Source organism: Tachyglossus aculeatus, chromosome 6 (assembly GCF_015852505.1).
Source record: "Tachyglossus aculeatus isolate mTacAcu1 chromosome 6, mTacAcu1.pri, whole genome shotgun sequence".
NCBI classification, from domain to species: domain Eukaryota; kingdom Metazoa; phylum Chordata; class Mammalia; order Monotremata; family Tachyglossidae; genus Tachyglossus; species Tachyglossus aculeatus.
The window spans coordinates 17,513,021-17,522,432 of record NC_052071.1 but is presented as its reverse complement, the minus strand read 5'-3'; the positions used below and the strand labels follow the sequence as shown (position 1 = coordinate 17,522,432).

Sequence of the window (9,412 nt, the reverse complement as noted above, 5' to 3'; positions counted from 1 at the left end):
AGATAAGATTTCTCACACCTGAAGGTGAAAACCCCACTCAAAGCACCAACACATTCCTTTGATTGTCATTTACCAAATGATTTCTACCATCTTCCTCTACAAAACATGAAGTTTGAACTCATGTCCTGTGAAGCTTCTCTTACGATGGAAACTCGAAGTTTTTCAAGCACTAGGCTGTCAAGGCCTTCTTGATCAGGATGTTGAGAACAGGTCTCCTACTTTAATGGTGGTAATTTCCTGAAGCAAAATGGTCAAATTACCTTATTTCCGGGCTGATTCAAATGTCATCACTGAAATAGAAAGGCCTAGATATGTCTGAGCTTATGAAGTATGAAAGACCTATGTGTTTTTTAAGGTATTTGTAAGGCGCTTACTATTTGCCAGGCACTGTAATAAGCACTGGGGTAAAATACAAGATAATCAGGTTGGACACAGTCCCTGTCCCACATGGATCTCCCATTTAAAATCCCTATTTTACAGTTGAGGTAACTGAGGCACACAGTAGTGAAGTGACTGGCCCAAGGTCATACAGCAGACAAATGGCAGAGCCAGGATTAGAACCCAGATCCTTCTGACTCTCAGGCCTGTGCTCTAACCACTAAGCCTTGCCACTTCTCTGTGAACTGTAAAAGGGACTCAATTTGATTTTGATTTTTGCCACCTAAAGCACCCTGTTACCTTGACACCCTAATCTCCCTGAACCAGGGGAGTGTTCAGTGAGAACCTCCAAAATGCAATAATAACAATAATAATAATAATCATGGTATTTGTTAAGCACTTGCTATGTGCCAGGCACTGTACTAACCGCTGGGGTGGATACAAGAAAATCAGGTTGGACGCTGTATCTTGTTTCATGTGGGGCTCACAGTCTCAATCCCCATTTTACAGATAAGGTAACTGAGGCACAGAGAAGTTAAGTGACTTGCCCAGGGTCTCACAGCAGACGTGGCAGAGCTGGAACTAGAATCCATGACCCCCGACTCTCTGACCTGTGCTCTATCCACCACACTGTGCTGCTTCTCTAATAAGACGACACAAGGAAGACTGTGTAAGCAGAACAGACTGGGCTCAGATGGGTTGACTTTTGGTTTTAAGACACTCCTTCTTCTGACTTTACTGTTACTGGGGAAAAAATTGTCTGCTTATTGCTTACCATTTTCAAGACAAAACTTAAAATTAAGCTGCCAGCTAAATAACTCCAATTCCAAAAGATGAACCCACAACAGTAATTATAAGATCCAACTTCAGAAATAGAATTACCGGTGAATGAAATGAAAATAAAGCATCACTTACATAGATCAACTCAGTGCACGTCCCCTTGAAACGTAAAATGGTTAAGTGAATGCCAGATGTAGATTAATTTATCTCTCTCTGGGTAAACATCAGGTCTGAGGGAAGAATTTCTAAGTGAAATAAACTTCAATCTACTTACGAACTTTCTCGTAACAACTTCTTTTCCGCCAAGAGACAATGGTAAGGCAAAATACAACCAGTAAATTCTTCACTCCATTCCCTTAGAACTCCTCAACCCCAAGATTTTTGCATTTTAAAAAAATCAGTAAAACCAGTAAAATTCACTGTTCAGTTCTGTGTTTCCGGTGGTTTTAAAACTCAGTCTTTAGTAAAATTGGGCAGGATGAGCAACCTTGGGGAGGAGACAACTGCAACAAACACAAAAGTTGGGACAAAGTCCTACTGAAATCTGCCCAAGTCTCTATGAAAATCAGTTCTGTTCACTGTCAGCACAACTTTAAAGCCAAACTGCTTTACTGTACAGTGCACAATATATTTATGGTAATAACTTTTACAAATAAACTGAGAAAACTGTTTCTGTAATTGCTAAATGGCTAATTTTTACTCTTTGGGGGACAGGGTGGTAGCGTTGGGCAACAGCTGCACTCCAGTATTTAATGCCCACCTCTATGCAGGCAGAAGAGCTTAGAACTTATCTTACTTCACAGCACTCAAGTATCGCTGCCTTTTCAAGAAATATCCTGAAGGTCATTGGCAATTAAGGTTTGCCAACATCCCCTTCACTTGGGGAATGGTGGCTAACAGACACCGGATCTCCAGAAGTCTGTCACAGTTACTTACACATATCCAGTAGACAGTGAGCTGGAGGAATTAAAGAGAATCTTGAAAGTGCTTTCCTACCTGGTTTAAGTAGCTACTTCCCTTCACAGCCTGGAACCCTAGTCGTTTGTTCTTCTCCTTAATTGCTGAGATAACATAAATTTCTCTAGTAAGATGTGCGAAAAATAAGGAAAAAAAGGTCCTATTGGCTGCTGCCTTCTTCTTTAAAAGGTTACTTCAAATGCCTCTCTCTCTCCCTATTTATTTTCTCTCCCTCCCAGAAGAGCAGTTGAGAGGGAGAGTAACAGTGTTTATCCTGGCTCAGAGGATGCACGTTTGTGCGATAACTGCTTGCTCCCTGCAGTATAGCTGGCATGATGTGATGTGCATACTAAAGGAGATTGCATTAGGCAAAGCTTACCAGACCCAGCTTCCCAAGCTCCCCCTTCTGTAGCACAGAGCAGGCTGACTTCTTCCCAAGCAGTACCGTACTGACACGGCTCTGGATTCCCATGACAGTATTTGAGAGGAAGGGGCAGGAAAATGCACTCACATGTAAGTACAGAAGGATTTATTTTTTTTTTTTTACTTCCCCTTTAAATCCAGGCAGACCCCCATCTCAGAAATTGCAAGAATACTTCGCCCTGAGTATCTCTTCAGCGTTGCGGTGGATTTTCCCATCAGTGCCGCTGACTTTTCTGTTTACATCGTGTGAATTGGGTGAAACCAAGCTTTCAGTTTTTCTGTATGGAGCTCTCCTGCAGACTGAAACCTGGGAAGAGCCATGTCTATACAAACCCAATACACCGTCTGGGACTCACGGAGACTAGAAAAGCAGAGGGCAAAACCATCACGAAGAGGCTTTAATTGTACATGTCTCCGTGCAAATTTCAGAGAATCGATCCTTAAGCCACTATGGCCAGAGAACGTGCCTGCTGATTCTATTGTATTGTACTCTTCCAAGCGCTCAGTACACTGCTCTGCACAGAGTAAGCACTCGATATATATACCACTGATTGACCAAAACACAGCACAGCCAAGTCAATGTAAAATTCTCCCTGTTTATCCACAACTTAAGCATTTTTTCTTCCCCAAGACCAAACTCAAGTCCCAATTAGGAAACGTTTACCTATGTTGTCTATCAAATCAGCAGAGGTAAAAAAAAAAAAAAAATCCAAGTAATTAACACTGATGTTTAAAACTGTGCAGATAATGAATATCGGGTTCTTAAATCACTTTAATCATCTGGTGTTTAAATTAACCTCACTTTGTTTCATACATGAAACGTCAAAATTAAATACAAATGTACACAATGGAGCAAAAATCCTGGAGAACTTTAAACTACAGACTGTATGTGATATAAGATTCCTGAAAACTAATGGGGTGCCTCTTTATTAGCACTGACAGTTCTTGATTACTAGAGCCATTCCAAGTATTTTTTTTTTTCATTTCTGTATCTATTTCACTGGGCTTGGACAGGATCAAACCCTGTAGTTTCAGACTCTCCCAAGAACCTAGTACAGTGCTCTGCACAAAGTGCTCAATAAATATCATCCATTGATTGTAATTTGGTGACATTTTAATATGCAGTAATCTTGTGAATGAGGTTGCCACTAGCTCACTGAAGCCCCTTTGGGGACTAAGAATCCGACCTAATGTGGCTGTTTCACTGTTGTGCTGCAATGATAATAATATTTATTTGTTAAGCACTTACTAAGTGCTGAGCACTGTTCTAAACTCTGGGGAAGATTCAAATTAGTCAGGTTGGACACAGTCCTTGTCCCAAATGGGGCTCACTCTCTTAATCCCAATTTTATGGATGAGGTAACTGAGGCCCAGAAAAGGTAAGTAACTTAACGAAGGGCACACAGCAGACACGTGGCAAAGCCGAGATTAGAACCCATGTCCTTCTAAATCCCAGGGTCATTCTCTAACAACTAAGCTAAGCTGTTTCTCTCCCACACACTTAGTACAGTGCCTTGCACACCATTAGCACTCAATAAATACAATTGACCGATTGATTAGACTGAGTGGACAATTAAGTCCATGACTGACAGTAACCAAATGGGGAATTACAGCACAATTCTCTATTCTCGCTATTTATGTCTTTCCCCCCACCATGGTCAAAAGACTGGAGAGTGAGACTTCATCCATCACTAGGGCTAAAAGTGCATTTCATTAACTTGGGGCTTTTAGTGTCCAGTTTTCATTCATCTTCCTGTGGACCAGTGTGGTATATCCGATGGACACACATTTAATAATGAAATTAGATGTACGTGCTTGGGACTTCAGGAACACTGATAGATTTTCAGTTCTTTTCATCCTTTTACAAGGGGTCCATTTATCAACTCTTGATCTCCCCCCCCACACACATTAAGGAGACACTGCCTGGGCCATGTACACATTTACATTATAAACAACCAGTTTCCTAATTAGTCAAAGCCAACCTTGTCCTTTCATAGACTCGTTCCAATTCCACCCCCTCAGAAAGTCATCCCTGCCAAAAGCCTCTAACCTTGAAACTTTGTCCCACAGTCCTAAAGTCCAGGCCCGAGTTCTCCTCAGTGGAGATCCACCTGAAATCTAGACAGACATCTGAAGGAGATTAATCAATTGTATTTACTGAGCCCCTACTGCTTGAAGAACATTGCACTAAGACTTGGGAGAGTCCAGGAGAATGAGGGTCATCCCTGTCAACAGAAATAGAACAGCTGGAAGACTCCTGCTCCCACCCAAATGAAAAGCGGGAATGAATAAACACCCTGATTGCCAGAAGGGTCAATTTTCCCGAATCAAATCTTCCATTTTTCTAACCCTGACGTGGTTGATCCCTTAACCGTCATCTTGTCCTACGCTGTCATCTCCAATTTACAGTGACGCCACGGACACATCTCTCGCAGAACAACCCACTTCCATCTGCAATCGTTCTGGTAGTCAGGCACGTTCTCTGCCCATAATGCCTTAAGGATCAATTCTCTGGAATCTGCACCGAGACACGCACGATTAAAGCCCACTCGTGATGGTACTGCCCTCACGGTCTGAGGACAGGGGAGTAGGATCGAATACTCTTTTTAGAGACGAGGAGACTGAGACACAAAGTTAAGTGAGTTGCCCAAAGTCACACAACAGAAAAGTGGCAGAGGCAGGATTAGAATCCAGATCCTCGGACTCCCAGGCCTATGTTCTTTCCACTAGGCCATGCTACTTCTCTGAGATGTGATTTTCTATCTGCCATCTTCAAAGGATTAAGCCACAGGGGTGATGCACTGAGGAGAGGAAAGATGCAAGGGGAGGAAAGATACAGTGTGACATGACTGCATGCTATTTATTATTATCATTATTATAGTTGTTTAGTACTGCCAATGTCCCAAACACATTTTAAGTGCTGGAACAGACACAAGTTATTCCCTGTTCTATGTTAGGCTCATATGATGTCATCTTCCTCACACCTAAGAGGTGTAACACAACAGATAAACCACAGAACCCACACGAGTCGCAATTTGACCATGGCATCTGTAATATATTTTAATCATCACATCTATAAATGGAAAAGTCCTGAGAGCTTTTAGTTACAGCATTTATCAAACACTTATTTAAGCACCAGGCTAAGTGATGGGTAAGATCAAGATAATCAGATAGTCTCTGTCCCACACAATATATGAAAATGCTATGAAAATACAAGCATTTGGAAAGGAATGCTATCCATTGGATTTTGGTACAACAAGGGTGTGTCAATTGATTATTTTCTCCCTGAATATTTAGGCAATATTGATGGAATTATTTTAAGGGATGTTACGTTAATGTCGGTGGGGCCTGAATGAATGCAAAGTCCATTGAAAATCCACCGCACCAACTGACATGGCGGAAAACTTGGCAGAACTCAAGATAGTCTGAGCACATGCAGGAGCATTTCCTCAAATGGTATTTTCCTTCCACTCCCTCTTCAAAAATGTCCTTGGTTTATTTTCCATGAGAAGCAGCAACCTATATAATAAAGTTCTACCAATGGTGGCAGGAGTAGTCTAATGAGTAGGAGCATTAGTCAGTATTAAAGAATCACTTTCAGTCAATCAACAGTAGTCAATGAGCACTTACTCTGTTCAGAGCACTGTATCAAGCACTTTGGGGAGTACATAGATTAGTGGATGTTATCCCTCCCTTCAAATTGCTTACAATCTATAAGGGAGACGGATGCTAAACAAATGACAGACGGGAGAAAACAACAGAATATAAAGACATATACTTATATGCCAAGGGCTTGAGGTTTGAGGGAGGACGTTTGGTGCCCAAATGTATAGGTTGCTCAGAAGTCCTGAAGTGGCCACAGGAACCGAGGGGGATATAAAGTGGGAATATGAGAAGTTAATCAGGGAAGGCCTCCTGGAGGAGGTGTGATTTCAGGGGTGATTCCAAAGAAACCAACACCATTTTGGATTTCACCATTGACAGTGATAGCTTGACCTGTGTACCGTGACCCTTATATATTACTATATTTATTGAGCGCTTCCTGTGAGCAGAGCACTGTACCAAGCGCTCGGGAGAGTATAATACAACAATAAACAGATACATTTCTTGCCCACAACAAGCTAATCAGAATACTAATTATAACAGTATTGGTTAAGTGCTTACTAAGTGCCAAGCACTGAACTTAAATAATAAATGCACACAAATCAGGCCAGAAACAGTTCCTGTCCCACTTGGGGCTTACAAACTAAGAGGCAAGGACAACATGTATTTAATTCCCAACTAGGTGACAGAGAAAATGAACTCCTTGAGAACAAAAATCATGTCTACCAACATCATTTTTTATGCCCTTATTATATGCCAGGCACTATACTAAGCACTGGGGTAAATACAAGGTTGGACACAGTTCATGTCCCAAGTGGGGCTTATAGTCTTAACCCCCATTTTACAGATCATCATCATCATCAATCATATTTATTGAGCGCTTACTGTGTGCAGAGCACTGTACTAAGCGCTTGGGAAGTACAAATTGGCAACATATAGAGACAGTCCCTACCCAACAGTGGGCTCACAGTCTAAAAGGGGGAGACAGAGAACAAAACCAAACATACTAACAAAATAAAATAAATAGAATAGATATGTACAATAAATAAATAAATAAATAAATAGAGTAATAAATATGTACAAACATATATACATATATACAGGTGCTGTGGGGAAGGGAAGGAGGTAAGATGGGGGAGATGGAGAGGGGGACGAGGGGGAGAGGAAGGAAGGGGCTCAGTCTGGGAAGGCCTCCTGGAGGAGGTGAGCTCTCAGGAGGGCCTTGAAGGGAGGAAGAGAGCTAGCTTGGCGGATGGGCAGAGGGAGGGCATTCCAGGCCCGGGGGATGACGTGGGCCGGGGTTCGATGGCGGGACAGGCGATGAGGGAACTGAGCCACAGAGAAGTTAAGTGACTTGTCCAAGGTCACATAGACAAGCAGAACTTGGAGTAGAATCCAGGTCCTTCTGATTCCCAGGCCCGTGCTCTATCCACTAGGCAATGATGCTTGAGAAAGGGCTCAATAAATATCATGCATTGACTGAAGCACAGAGAAGTGAGGTGATTTGCCCAAGGTCACACAGCAGGTCTGCATTGTGGCAGAACTGATGGGCACCCACACATATTGCCTCTTGTGGCTCTGACTTGTTTTGTGCTTTATGTCTATTTGTAACTCAACTGTGCCATCTTTTCTAAGAGAACAGAAGAAAGTGGCCTACCTAATAAAAAAGAAATGCAAAGCTACCCGCATTCACCACATACTAAGCATGAAGGCTTTTGTCAAACCTTTCACATTCTTATTCCTGAAGAGAGCCCTCTTGACCAAAATAAGGTTAGAGTTCTTGGATTTTGGGATGCTGACCTCATGAAAACTGCGAAGGGAGAAATGTCAAATTGTTTGAAGCGGATGTGTAAATCATTGATTTAAATTCAGCTACACAACTTCATATTCATTCAAATTTCTTTAAGGGTTCACATTCTGTAAATGGAAAATAGTAAGCAAAATTACCATAGAAACACGTACATGTGCATAGTAGTAGTTTTAATAACATTTATCTAGTAAACTGGGCTCTTGAGTACCAATCAATGCCATTTATTGAGCACTTATGGTGTGAAGAGCACTGTGCTATACTCTCCCAAGGCTTTAGTACAGTGCTGTATACATAGTAAGTGCTCATTAAATACCAGTGATTGAGAAGCAGCATGGCTCAGTGGAAAGAGCACGGGCTTTGGAGTCAGAGGTCATGGGTTCAAATCCTGACTCCACCACTTGTCAGCTGTGGGACTTTGGGCAAGTCACTTCACTTCTCTGAGCCTCAGTTACCTCATCTGTAAAATGGATATTAAGAGTGTGAGCCCCCTGTAAGTTTAATTTTAATTCACAATTTCCTCTCTGATTTATATTTTCCAATTCCTCATAATGTCACCTAGCTAGGTGATGTCCGGGTGGATCATTTAGCAGTTCATTTTTAAACAACGGATCATCAACGTCTAGTATAAATGATACCCTTCTCAGGATCGCACATGGAGAGTTTCCAGTACTCTCCCAGTCTCCACTACAGGACGGAGAGTCAAGCAGAAGCATACTCATTCCATTCCCAGCTTGGGCAGTGGCTAGTGAGTGGAAGGCAATCTGCAACAAGTCAAAACTCACCTAGGCTGGGCAGTAGCGGCACCGGAGAGAGTCGAGGGTGGAGACTCAAATTTACGGAAGAAGGCAATGGTAAACCACTTCCATATTTTTACCAAGAAAACTCTATGGATACACTACCAAAACGATTGCATTTGAAGGTGGGGAGTTCTGGGAGAGATGTGTCAATGGGTCGGAAACGACTCAACCGCGTAAGACGAGACAAGTATAGATGATTTGGCTTCTTTAGATGTATTTACGATTCCCTCTATTGTATTAGGCTGCAGAGTTTCAGTGCATGGAAACATTATTTTGTGGCCCTGTGGTAGTTAATAGAAAAATGATATTTTTAAATTCTCCTATAGTGCTTTACATCCCATGTTGAACCCTTGGGTGACTCAGACCCTGGTCCACAGAAAGCTCAAATGTGAGGGCCGTGGGGAAAGACTGATAGACACAGAGGAAAAAGAACAGGGTATTTTCAGCCAGAATGATAACAATTCAACAAAAGCGGCAACACTTAGAGTTCAAATTAGAAGTTCAAGATCTCAAATTATGGTTCATTCCTTTCTGGGAGAGAAGAGATCTGAAGCTTCTCACTTCTCGAAGCTGGGGGCTCTCTCTCTTCAACTGTGAAGCCCAAGTCTCAGTGTTTAGCACAGTGCTTGCACAAAGGAAGCGCTTAATAGATACCACAATTACT

General features: G+C 42.0%; 1 non-coding gene across 1 annotated transcript; it reads left to right on the top strand.

The window, feature by feature from the left end:
• The first annotated feature begins 8,585 nt into the window (after positions 1 to 8,585).
• On the top strand, positions 8,586 to 8,723 carry LOC119930256. Its single transcript, XR_005451739.1, has one exon. It is a non-coding gene; the product is annotated as a small nucleolar RNA SNORA7 (small nucleolar RNA).
• The last annotated feature ends 689 nt before the right edge of the window (positions 8,724 to 9,412 follow it).